The sequence below is a fragment of the Equus asinus genome, chromosome 6, assembly GCF_041296235.1.
Source record: "Equus asinus isolate D_3611 breed Donkey chromosome 6, EquAss-T2T_v2, whole genome shotgun sequence".
In the NCBI taxonomy this organism is placed as follows: Eukaryota; Metazoa; Chordata; class Mammalia; order Perissodactyla; family Equidae; genus Equus; species Equus asinus.
The window spans coordinates 67,599,372-67,612,041 of record NC_091795.1 but is presented as its reverse complement, the minus strand read 5'-3'; the positions used below and the strand labels follow the sequence as shown (position 1 = coordinate 67,612,041).

The 12,670-nt window shown below is 43.2% G+C and overlaps 1 long non-coding RNA gene across 3 annotated transcripts in view; it reads right to left on the bottom strand.

Annotated features, from left to right (window-relative positions):
- Positions 1 to 8,895: 8,895 nt before the first annotated feature.
- LOC123286325 (uncharacterized) overlaps positions 8,896 to 12,670 on the bottom strand; it is a 44,884-nt gene continuing 41,109 nt past the window's right edge. For 2 of the 3 annotated variants that reach the window (XR_006528620.2, XR_011504079.1), the window contains exon 4: positions 8,896 to 9,369. This is a non-coding gene — a long non-coding RNA (uncharacterized lncRNA). Of the gene's footprint in view, positions 9,657 to 12,670 lie in introns of all 3 variants that reach the window. The other variant, XR_006528619.2, reaches the window with a different exon arrangement.

Below are 12,670 nucleotides of genomic sequence, written 5' to 3'. Positions count from 1 at the left end.
CTGAATTGTCTTTAAATTTACTTAAAATCATCATCTTTGAATGTAGTCTTTTTTAATGTTGCTTAAAATCAGTTACATGAGTAAAGTTTTTCATACTAAAAATAAGAAAGTCTTTTTTTTCTTTATCTTTATGACTTGATAAATGCCTAGGACTTAAACAATGTTTCCTAAAGAGCAGTCTATGAAATTCTGGTTTCCCAAGATGCTGAGACCCAAAAAGAAGGATCCATGATCCAGCAGCTTGAGGGATGCTGAACATCACATCCTCCCCTGGAGACCCACAAAGCTCTAAGGCCCAAAGAAGACTTACACCTGGCAAAGAAACCTCCGTGCCTTGGTCAACCCCAGTATTTTCAAACATTTTTTTCCCTACCCCATGAAATATAATAATGCTCCACGGAGCTCACTCTGGACAACGCTAGATTAAACCTTGCTTGAGCTAGGTGGCCCAGACTGAGAACACACCAAAAACACAAAATGTGGACTCAATTCTTTTGAGTGGTTGACAAAACCATTTTAAAAGTTTGAAGCTTCGACCTCGAGCAATTTGAAACACAGCAGCATCAGCCACTTGCACAACCTCACAATTACACTCCTTGGTACCCATACATAACAAATCCATGTTCCAACACACACACACTCACGGGGCTTCTCTCCTGTAGTCTCCTAACCCCACGGGCAGCCAACCACACAGTCTCATGCCTCCTGCCATTCCACCCCAAAGTGACCATTGCTGGTTTTCTCACCTCTGTGCTCTCCTTTGTCCATTGCTTACCCACCATTCTCTTTCTCTCCAGTTTGATTTTGGAAGTTTGAAAAGGAATGAGACTGAAAAGAGATTTCTGAGCAGACAGTCTCCTGGTTTCTAGGGGTAGAGCCCATGAATAAAAGTGCCCCAGGGAAAGTTTACTTCATTTCCCTATCTGGGCCTCAGTTTCTCCACTGGTCTAAAGAAGGGGTGGATGACACAGCTTCTGAGCTCCTTCTGGTCTCTGATTGCGCATCTGTAAAAATGAAGGGATGGAAGAAGATGACTCCTAACTTTTCTTCCAGCTCTGACATTCTCTGATCTCAGAGACCACCTCACTTCACTCTCTCTCAGAGAAGACATCTGTAGCCCAGAGAGGTAAAGCAACTTGCCCAAGGCTACACAGCTAGTAAGTGGCAGAGCAGGAACTGGACCTGCCAGGGCCCTGAATCCTAACTCATGTGCATGTGTTTGTACATACGTGGTGTGTGTGCATTTGTGAGTGCATATAGGTGAATACATGACAAGGCGGCATATTCTGAAGTTTCTTGTTGGGCTCTGACATTTCCAAAGGCATCCACGCATGTCAGGGGTGCTGTGCAGCCAGCCTTGGATGTGAGGCAAGATGGGAAGATGCGGGGTGATAAGAGCTACAGGAATGCTATAAAGGATCATGTCTTCCTTTTCCTCCCCAACCCCTGCATCTCAGGGCTCACACGCCTTGCCTAGCCACATGTGGCTGCCTCCAGCCAGCTTGACCCCACGAGCTGCTTCTTTCTCCCAGTTGAGGAGCACCGGGTAGGTAAACAGTTGATCCTAAGGAGGATTAGGAATGGTTTCTTCCCCCAGGATCCCAGTTGGGCTCCAGCCAGCCTGTGCCCGCCCCAACCTCCGAGTGGAGAGAAAGTGGACAGAGTGATGCTCCAGGGACCAGGCTGAGCCTGGTCTGTGATGCTCAATAGTCTCCTGCCTCCATCTAAGGGTCCCCAGCCCCTTGGGGCCACAGCTTCCTCCAGCTGCTCACACATTCAATTATTCACAGTACCTTTGTGCTCTGCTGCTGATTATGTGACCTCCAAGTACTTACTGTATACAGGTACCCAGGGAGGTGACTGACTCAATCACAGCTAGCCATTGTAGCCTGCCTAACCCTGCCTTGTGCACTGATCAACCTTTTATTACTACCTCCACGTTTTAACTCTTGGTTGATCACCTTAATCTCTAGGCCTAAAGGACACTGTCAAACCTGCTGGATTTAAGGGCCTTTCCACAGCTTCCTCTGTCTTTATCCTCTGCAGCAACTCCCCTGCCTTTCCACTCAGTTGATTGAGTCTCCCCTCCCACAATCCATGAGAATAAACTCTCCTCAGTGGCAGCTCCTGCAAGTCTTTTCGCTTTGATCAACTCCCCATGCCTCAACTACCTTTTTTAAACTGTTTTCTACGTGGCTCCTGGTCACCAGCTCAAAAGGAGGCCAAGATTCCCACTCCTCTTTCCACTCTTCCTTCCATGCTGACATCGGCATCTCTCAAGTTCACTTGCACTTTTATTATCTTCTCCAGTGAAGCGGAGATTATAAGTCAAAACATGCCATAAACTCAGTGTGGGGGATATAGGAGTGGATCTGTGTGTGTATATGTGTGTGTGCGTATGTGCACGAATGTTGGGGTAGTAGGAATTGTCACTAGCTGATCTGTTGCAATATGAAGAGGGAGTGTTGAGTATCTCCAAATTCCTATTTTCAAAGTCAGTCTGATCTTTCCAGAAATGTCACTCCCAACCATGGCAAGAAAGTTCAGGGGCTCCGATTACATTAGCTCCCTCCTTCTCAACCCAGTGGGTAGGCTGTGCCAGTTGTACCTCCCACGCCCAGGAAGACTCCCTTCCAGGTTCCTTGACACCAGCCTCAGCCCTACAGGCAGACCTGCCACCATCCATACTCCACAGTGAGGGGAAGACCCGTGTAGGCCCCTGAGTCTGTGTCTCAGGGCAAAGGGGCTGGAGCGAGTGATCTCCTTGGATCCCACAGGAGGTGGGAGGAGGGTGGGCTGAGGAGGTTCTTTGGGGAGATGAAGAGGCAGGCGGACTTGGTAGCACTGCCCCAGTTCTGTTGGTTTGGGAAGGAGGCTTTTCAGTGTCTGGACGGACAGTGTAAACTCACAAAAGAGAGACTGGAAGGCTGGGTTTCCATGGGCTCAACCCTGGCCACCCAGCAGAATCCCCGTGAAGCTTTTGTATAACGCAAATGTTCTGCACACACCCCAGACCACTGAAACTAAAACGCCAGGCCCGAAGTCCAAAAATCTGTGCTGGAAGAAGGCTCCCCGGGCAACTGGGATGCACAAGCAGCACAAAAAGGCAATGATATAAGCCGACATCGGGAGCCTCCGGATGTGATGCGCCAAGAAGCACACAACATCGCCAGTGAAGAATTCTTGCCAAACACGTCTAACCTGAATCCCATCACGAGCAAACAACCTGACAAATCCAGCTGTGGGACTCTTCGAAAAAGTCAACATCATGAAATTTTTATGAAGGCAAGGAGGGTGTGCTATTTTAGATTAAAAGATACTAAAAAGACATAACAATCCAATACAAGGCATAAACCTTGATTAGACCTCAGACTTGAAACACACACAATACAAAAGACATTTTGGGGACAATTGAAGGAATTTGAAACTTTGAATATAGAAATGTTAAAATTGTTAATTTTCTTAGTTGTGATGATGATGTTGTGACTGTGTAGGAGAAGTTCCTTACTTTTACAAAATGCCTACTAAATATTTGAGAGTGAAGTGTTATGATTTCTGCAGCTTTCTTTTGAATGGTTTAACATAAAAAAGTAAGTGTAGAGAGCAGAATACGAAAGAAATGTGGCAAAATGGTAGCAACTGACAGATCCAGTGAAGGGTGTATGGGTATTCATTCTACCATTCTTTAAAATCTTCTGCAGTTTTTTTTTCCTTCTTCTTCTCCCCAAAGCCCCCCAGTACATAGTTGTATATTCTAATTGTAGGTCCTTCTGACTGTGCTATGTGGGATGCCACCTCAGTGTGGCCTGATGAGTGGTGCTAGGTCCCTGCCCAGGATCCAAACCGGCAAAACCCTGGGCCACCGAAGCGGAGCATGAGGACTTAACCACTCGGCCACAGGGCCAGCCTCTCTTCTGCAGTTCTGACGTTTTTAAAATAAAACAAATATTTTTTAATGTTGACATTGGTTATCCATGAGTGGAGAGATTATAGTTGATCTTGAGTTTCTGGTCCCCATCCTCCACCCTTGGCTTTTTCAAATTTTTGGCAATAAGACATGGAACATTTTCATAATTTAGGACAAGGACTAATAAATGTTCATCTGTCTGTATAAAAAAATTGCACAGAGGCAGAAAGGCTGAACATCACCCCTGTGGGCCTGGAAGGAGCTCGAGGTATGGGTGTCCCCAGCCCCCAGGACAGCACCTACCAGTTGTCCCTCCTCCAAGCAGAAGAATGTCAGGGCTGTGAGACGTTTGGAACACGGCCACCAGCCTTCAAGGGCTCCCTCAGCTGCAGAGGGCAAAGCAATGTGGCCACAAGACTCCCCAGCTGCCCGTCAGGCCCCAGGCTCCCCTACGGAAAGATTTCTCTGCACTGGGGGCCAAGCGAAGCCCGTGTCCTCCTTGCCCCAGCACTGGTGATGCATGGGCAGCAGAAGCCATGCCTGCAATCCAGAGATGCAGGCTGGGCAAAGTACTGGGACCAAGTGTGGACAGAAAGTTTTCACCTGGAGGGTCTCTTCTCCCTGAGGGCAGGCCTCAGGCTGGCTCCCTCCATACTAGGAGTCATTCGTGTCACCCGGCCTTCTGGTCTCCATCTCATCCCCCAGAGACCACACACGTGCTGGATGTTGGCTGTGACAGCAGAAGGTAGGGGCTTTCGGAAGACAAGCAATGATCCCTCCCAGGGTGACCAGGTGGGTGCAGGCCTGCTGGCACTGTCTGCTTGGACTTCTAAGCAAATGTTCCTGTTCACATTTCTCAGCTCCTCTCCACATTTGTCTACCACACCAGTCCTGCCAACAGGGACACTGACTTTAGCTTGCTGCTGCCCAAAACCAGGTCTGAGGGGTAGAGGGAAGGAGGGAGGGGATGCCCAAGGCCTGGCATCTCCTTCTTTTTTTTTTTTTTTTGGTGAGGACGATTGGCCCTGAGCTAACATCTGTTGCCAATCTTCTTCTTTTTGTTTGAGGAAGATTGTCCCTGAGCTAACATCCATGCCAATCTTCCTCTATTTTGTATGTGGGTTGCCGCCACAGCGTGGCTTGATGAGTGGTTTGAGTCTGAGCCCAGGATCCAAACCTGCAAACCCAGGCCACCAAAGCAGAGCATGCAAACATGATGTCCCAATTGCAGAGGCTCCTACATACCCAGAAAGTTCTTCTGGAAATAGTGAGGTAAGCGCCATGTGTGCCTCTGTGGGACAGGGCCTCCTGCAGGAGAGGAGATGAAAGGGGCCACGTCCATGACCAGGAGCTCACTTCCTAGAGCCCACCGCCCAGCTTTGCTTCAGGGACCTTATTGCCAGCCAGTTGTGTGGCTGCTCACTTCCAAGTCACCACTCTTCCCACCTCTTCTCTGGCCCCTCCCTTCCAGTTCTGAGTCCTGGAGTCCCTGGGACGTCCCCACCCCCAACCCCAACATGATTCCAGGGTAAGTGTGGGCACACCTCCAAGTAGAGGGTGCAATATTCTCCCAGTTTTCTTCTCAGGGAGAGGAGAGAAGCGTGGGCAGCCAAAACTCAGCCTGAGGCTAAGGATGGAGAAAATTTCAGCTCCTGGGAAGAGGCCCTAGAACAGTGGTTCTCAAACTTCAGTGCGTGTCAGCCCGGAGGACTTGCTCAAGCAAACTGCTTGGCCCACCCCCAGAGTTTCTGATCCAATAGGTCTGGGGAGAGCCTGAGAGCTTGCATTTCTAACAAACACCTAGGTGATGCTGACGTTGTGGTCAGAGACCACACTTGCGAGAACCACTGCCCTAGAGGGCTAGAAGATAGGCCAAGGACAGGCCACTCATGGCTGACACTCCCAGATGTGCTGTGGCGTCCAGCCCCGAAAGCAACTCTGCAGCCTCAGATCCCAGGGGCTGGGGGCTGGGAGGCGCCAGGGAGAAAGCCAGAGTTTTAGCTTCACTGGAGACCCTGAGCCACGCTGGCTAATCTTTTCCAGGAAAATTCTTTACAATGCAGTGATAACACCCACCAGAGGGCAGCAGACCCTCATGAAAAGACACTTTCCTGCAAGGAAAGGAATTTGAACCCTCAGGGCCCCTTATGGAGGGTTCTGACATCCCACGGAGGCCACAGTGGTCAGAGTATAATAATTCTTTATATTCGGTTAGTGCTTCATGGATGTCAGAGTTTCCTATATATCACCTCATCCGGACTATGCAACAGTCCTGAGGAATGGAGCATCAACAGCGCTAGGTGAAGGATAAGAAAACAAGACTCAGAAAGGTTAGGTTTAGATGACTTTCCAAGATCAGAGGGCTGGTAATGTATCTGATCAGGGAACTTGGGCACAGGCTACCTGACCCCACATTCAGTGCTCTCCCTCATGCCTACCTACAGCCATCGCAGCTATGCTTTCTCAATTGTATACCAAAGGTGCATTCCTCTCTTAATCTTGGCAAAAACCTATAAGGCATGCTCTCTAATCGTCCCCACTTTACAGACAAGGAAAGTGGAGTGGAGGAAATTAAGTAACTTGCCCAATTAGTAAACAGTGAATTTGAACTCAGATTTGAACTCGGGTCTGTCTGACCCAATAATCCACTAAAACCTCCTGCTTCCCTCTTGTCACTTGTAGTCAGCAGCTATTTGTTGAGCAGCAGCACTTGTGAAGTCCAGTACTGTGCTGGTCACTGGCGATGCAAAGTCCTAGCCTTCAAGCAGCATCCAACCTAAAAACACACAAGATGAAAGTGCCCCCATCAGGTACCACAGGAAACCCACTGCAGTGAGTACTATTATCCCCATTTTACAGATGAGGCGACAAGACCCAGAGAGGTTAATGAACTTGCCTAAGGCCTCAAGATAATAAGTGATGGGTCAGGGTTTTACACCCAGGCCATTTGCTATACCTGCTCCTTTCTTGTACTTCTCAGAATTAAATATTCCGAGCCAAAATACTGGGAAAAGGGAATGTCCCAAAACACGTAGAAAATGCAATTGCAGCAGTCATCCCATCGATCTCCAGGGCCAACCATACTCAGCCTACAGCTCAGCCTGCAACTCAGCAATGAACAGGAACGTACTGCTGAAACACACTACATGACAAGTCTCCTGGGCACGGTGCTGGGTGAAAGAAGCCAGACCTGAAAGGATACAGAGTGTGTGAGTCCATTTGTGTGACATCCTGGAAAAGGTAAAACTATAGCAATTCAGAACAGATCAGTAGTTGCCAAGGGTGGGAGCTTAGCAGAAGGGTTATCTACAAAGGGGCAAAGAAGGGAATGGGTTGGGGTCGGCCCTGTAGCATAGCGGTTAAGCTCACGCTCTCCACTTCCGTCAGCCTGGGGTTCACAGGCCTGGATCCCAGGCGCGGACCTAACACCACTGTCAAGCCGCACTGTGGTGGCACCCCACATAAAATAGAGGAAGATTGGCACAGATGTCAGCTCAGCAACAATCTTCCTCAAGCAAAAAGAGGAAGATTGGCATAGATGTTAGCTCAGGGCCAATCTTCCTCACAAAAAAAAAAAGAAGAAGGTAATGGGGTGGGGAATGATGGGTTTGTTCTATACTTTTATTGTGGTGATGATTAAATGACTATATATTTAACAAAACTCTTAAAATTATACACCGCAAATAATTAGTTTTACTATATATAATTTTTAAATAACTTTTTAAAACTTTTTAAAATTGCATGAACAAGACAGTATTCAACAGACAGAAACGTTATCATTTCTTTTTCTGCTTGAATTTGTATTTCTATTACTCCCCCCCAGAGAATTTTACCCAATGTGATATTTTTATCATTGAAAGTCCTACTCAGCACTGCATCATGCTTCTCGCAACAAATATCTAATTTAAATTTAATTTTTAAAAGGATTTCTTCTGACTCTCAGGCTAAATGTACAAAATCTTTCTCAATTGAGTTGTCACTATATTATTATTTCATACACAATTAATCAAAACATTAATACATTACATAAAAAGTAAAATTTCATTACAAGTGGATTTCTTAATAAAAATGACTCAATTTTCCAGTTAACCCATGTGTCCACTGCCACAAAGATAGAATTTCAGAATCAATTCTGTTTGTTTTTCATTTTAATAGAAGCAAGCACTGAGAACTTGTCCATATAAGGGGGTGGCTAGAACTAGGAGTTTACTAGAATGTCACTTACTTCTTTGAACTACTCTTAAGCTACGTGCCGAGGATCACAGTGATAGTCTCCCAAAAGCAGTTTTAACGTCAACAGATGACAATTCAAATAACTTCTTCAGTATAACTGAAAGTAAAGAATTAGAAACCAGCAACCTTGCAACAGTCATTTGCTTTTTCATTTTCTGAAAACTACACCAAAAATGTTTTCCAGGACTCCTCAAATCGCTAACAAGTATACCTTTCACTCATTCCCTTAGGACCACTTTGTTTAAGCCAAAATACTAAAAGTATTAGAAAAAACTGAAACAATGGTAATCTCAGTATATTTTTACCAATGCAATATTTTTTGACAAAATATTCAATCTCATTGTGTTCCTTTTATGTTTTTGCCAAAACTTTGGACCCATAGATTGAGCTCATTTGATTTACATGAATAAAAGCCAAGTCAATACCAAAGTGATGTAGATCTATGTAATTAATTATCCTTGGTTTTAAAAGTTGTAAAACAAGATGATAAATCAATGTGCTATTTCTGTTTTCTTAATTTATAATAGAAGAAAGCAATAGGAAGCAAAAATTATAAGTTTTTTATGAAGGAAGAAGGATGATCAAAATAACAGTATTCCCTCAGTATGTGTGTGTTTTCAAACTCTGGTGTTCAGCTTTTGGGAAAAAATAAATAAAATTCCACATTTAAAAATCAGAAATAATTTATTAAATAATTTATTAAACATCATGATCTAACTTTTCCTATCCATTAAATGACAGAGAAAAGTATATACTGCTAAAAAAGAAAACTAATCAGTTCAGCAGCTGGTATATAACTTTGTATTTTTATTAGTAGATAATAGAAAATATCAAATATTTATTAAGATGAAATAAGATAAGCAAAGGTGTAATCAATTCATGATTTGATTTGATAATATAGATTTTAAGCACTTTATTGACTAACTCAGAACATTCTGAAATAAATCACACATTTTATCCACATATTTTTTCAAATATATCTTGAATAATTTGGTAGTCCCAGAAAAGATGAAAAGAATTGGTGTCACTAATTGCTTCCACTGGTTAAACGTGCTTTTTCTTCTAGCTGATGAGGCATCCCAGAATGGGTATACGAGAATAGCTGAAAGGAAGTGCTTATGTTAAACGTTTGAAAATAGCCATTTTAGCATTCGGTATTTCTTACACGCTCTCTTTGCCTCTCTCTTCTGGAATTCTCCCTCAACGGAGATTCATTCTTTGATGGCCATCTGGGGATGAAACCGGCAAGATCCATCATTAAGGAATTTTGCCTTCACTCCAACTTCTCCACTCTACAATATATTAGGATCCAAAACATCACAAAACGGGCCAAAACGCCCTTGTCTAACACTACGTTTTAAGAGAAATGTGTCAAAACCAGAGGCAGATTTGTGGTTCTTTGATTAGTCGTTAAAGGAGGTCCCCGGAACTGATGTTTCAAATCATCACTTTATTTGGTGCCTCTGAGGTTACACCCTGGGCAGCCCATCGCTGGGAGACGAAGAGCGCTGCTTGCCTGTGGAAAGTGTGGAAGGTGATTATGGGGGAGGAGAAAAAGCTTGAAGCTGTTGAGAGAATGGTTCAGTCACCTGCTTTTCAGCAGAGAAATCTTAGGAAAAACACATGTGGAAGTAAAGGATCTGGAAATAGATTCCCTCCCCTTACCCTCAGACCTCTTAGAAAGCCCCCATAACTCCAGCCTGAAGATGTTCTAAGATAGCGCTCAGAGGATGCACCCAGTGTCTGTTCCAGAACAAGAAGTCAGCCAATCATTCTAGCAATGCCTTCCCACATTACTGTTTCCTCACAAACCCACTCCTGTTCTCGACACACCTGAGATTCCCATCCTGCCCGATTCAAGGCGTCTCCCTACAGACATCTGGTCCTCCACCCCAACAACCCCTGATGGCCCCACGTCTTTCAAGACTCAGTTTAGAGCCCCTTCATCCATCCTTCCTTCCTATATGGAATAGCAGCCCTACTCTGCCCTATATATACTTTTACCACAGTATTTGTAATACTTTATTTTGTTTGCACATCTGTTCCCCACTTTGGAATTAATGTTTTATTCCTTTATGTATCCTCAGTTCCTAAACTATTATAGAAGCAGAAAAAAATGTCAGTTGAAGGAATGAAACTGAGGCTGACTTGCTGTTTCTCTATTAATGACAGCCTCTTGTTCCAACCCTGTCCAACCTCAGCTTGACCAAGGCCTGACATAACGTAATCAAAATTTGGCCATAGGGTGACCTGGCTGCAAAACTCATTCAACACTGTCGGGTTGTTGTTTGCTAGCCAAGCCACTGAGAGCTGTGCTCAACCCTGACTGCACGTTAAAATCTCCTGGGGAGCTTTTAAAATGCTGATATTCAGGCCTCAACCTAGACCACTAAATCAGAAGCTCTTGAGAGTGGGGCATCAGCATTTTGAAAACTTCCTTGATGATTCTAATAGGCACTAGAGGTTAAGAACTGCTCTCTTAGCAGAAAGGAGGGTTGGGTTTACACTACCTTCAGATGTAGAATTCTCAGTTCAACCCCAGATTCATTTCCTAATCTTCCCAGCAGATGCTGGCTCCCAAACCTCTTCCTGCAAGCGACGTGCACATCCAGCTGGAAGTCAGCCCAGCACTGAAGCCCACCCAAGACACCACATGTCTACACACATAAAAGTTACAAACCAAGTTAAAAACTGTTAAATACAGTACATCCTTTCCTCCTTCTTTGATGCATATAACTTTTGTAACATCAAAATTGAAAACTGTGTGCAAAGCTATGGTTTTTGTATGAGTCAAAGTTAACAACATATCTAAGACAACTGTTTGCACATGTCTGGTTGCACATCTTGATGAGCTGATGATGTTTAGGAGGTTGATACAATAAAGATACACCATAATTAACTATTTATTATACATTTATTCCATAAAATCTACATTTCTTATCCTTTATTTCAGCAAATCACTGTGTTGCTATAATCAAAATTTTTCACAGTGATGCCAAACAAGGCAATTTCAATTTAGGGAAACACTCTGTTAAGATAAGGACCATTAGAATTGTCCATAAAGGGCCGGCCCCATGGCAAAGTGGTTAAGTTCATGCTCTCTGCTTTGGTGGCCCAGAGTTTCGCCAGTTCGGATCCCAGGCACGGACATAGCACCACTCATCAAGCCATGCTGAGGCAGCGTCCCACATAGTACAACTAAAAGGACCTACAACTAGAATATACAACTATGTACTGGGGGACTTTGGAGAGAAGAAGAAAAAAAAACATTGACAATAGATGTTAGCTCAGGGCCAATCTTTAAAAAAAAAATTGCCAATAAAATTCTTAAAGCAATACTTAGATCGGAAATGAACCATGAATTTTACATACCAAGCTCAAACATTGTAATGGGGTCACACAGGGTAAATTAGTGTTCACTGGAAATATAAAATATTTTACTTTCGTTACACAAATTGCTATCACTTATACGGTGATTTTTTAGCTTCTTTTAAAACAACATCTAAATCTATACACCATTTCATAAGTTCTTTTTCTTTTAAGTTTTTCTTGACTGGGTTATTATAAAGAAAACTGAAAATAGCAATGTGTTAGTTTATTTGTTCAATTTCTCTGATTAAGACAATACCTTCACCTAGAGTGGCCAGAAAACAGTCTACAGAAACCAGCTTCCAGATTGTACAGATATGAGTCCTTCTTTATAGTCATGCAAATGTTTTTGTTTCATTGTTCGAATTTCCTTGTATTTTACTGAAATTGTGCTCTTGTTGCATATTTATTATGCAGCTTTTTAAAATTTAGAATAATAATTTTCTCTAAATGTTTAAATACTGTACATTTTTAGAATCTCTTTAAAAGTAAAATAACCAAACTTAAAACAGTTCAGTATTTGGTTGTTTTGGGTTGTTTTTGTAAACCTTTGCTAACATTTACGGCTAGCAAGATTTCATCACAAATAATCAGATGGTGAGAATTCAAAATTTATTTCAGTTTCTGCCAAAGACCAGATTTGCGCTTTTTTTTTTTGAGGATCTTCTATTGTTTTGTTGAAGTCCACTAATGTATTTCATATCTTGTCTAAATTGAATCTAATTGCTTTAACAGCATTTCATTGGAATTCCCATTGTAGAGGTAAGAGTGTTTGTCAAGTCAGATCTGGTATGTATTTCATCAAAATGTTCCACCTTTGGGCAATAACAATATACTATGTTGAAAACAACGTATATAATCTTTGAATTGTCCAAGCAACTGCCATTGCTATCAGCACAGCCGAAGCTATGCATGTCCTTGTTAAAATTCAAACCACAGTTCAGAGAATGCTTCTGTATTTTCAGTCAAACTTCTGGATTGTATATCTTTTTCTTTAACAATCATGGTAGCATCATTGTCATAGGCTTACCCTCAACAATCTTTTAAATCAGTGGCTAAAATTTAAAACTGTGTCTTCAGTTAAGATAAAAGGTGTTTTCACAACAGGTATGAATCCAATAAAATACTCATTAATTTCAAGTTTCTTGTTTTCTTCTGATA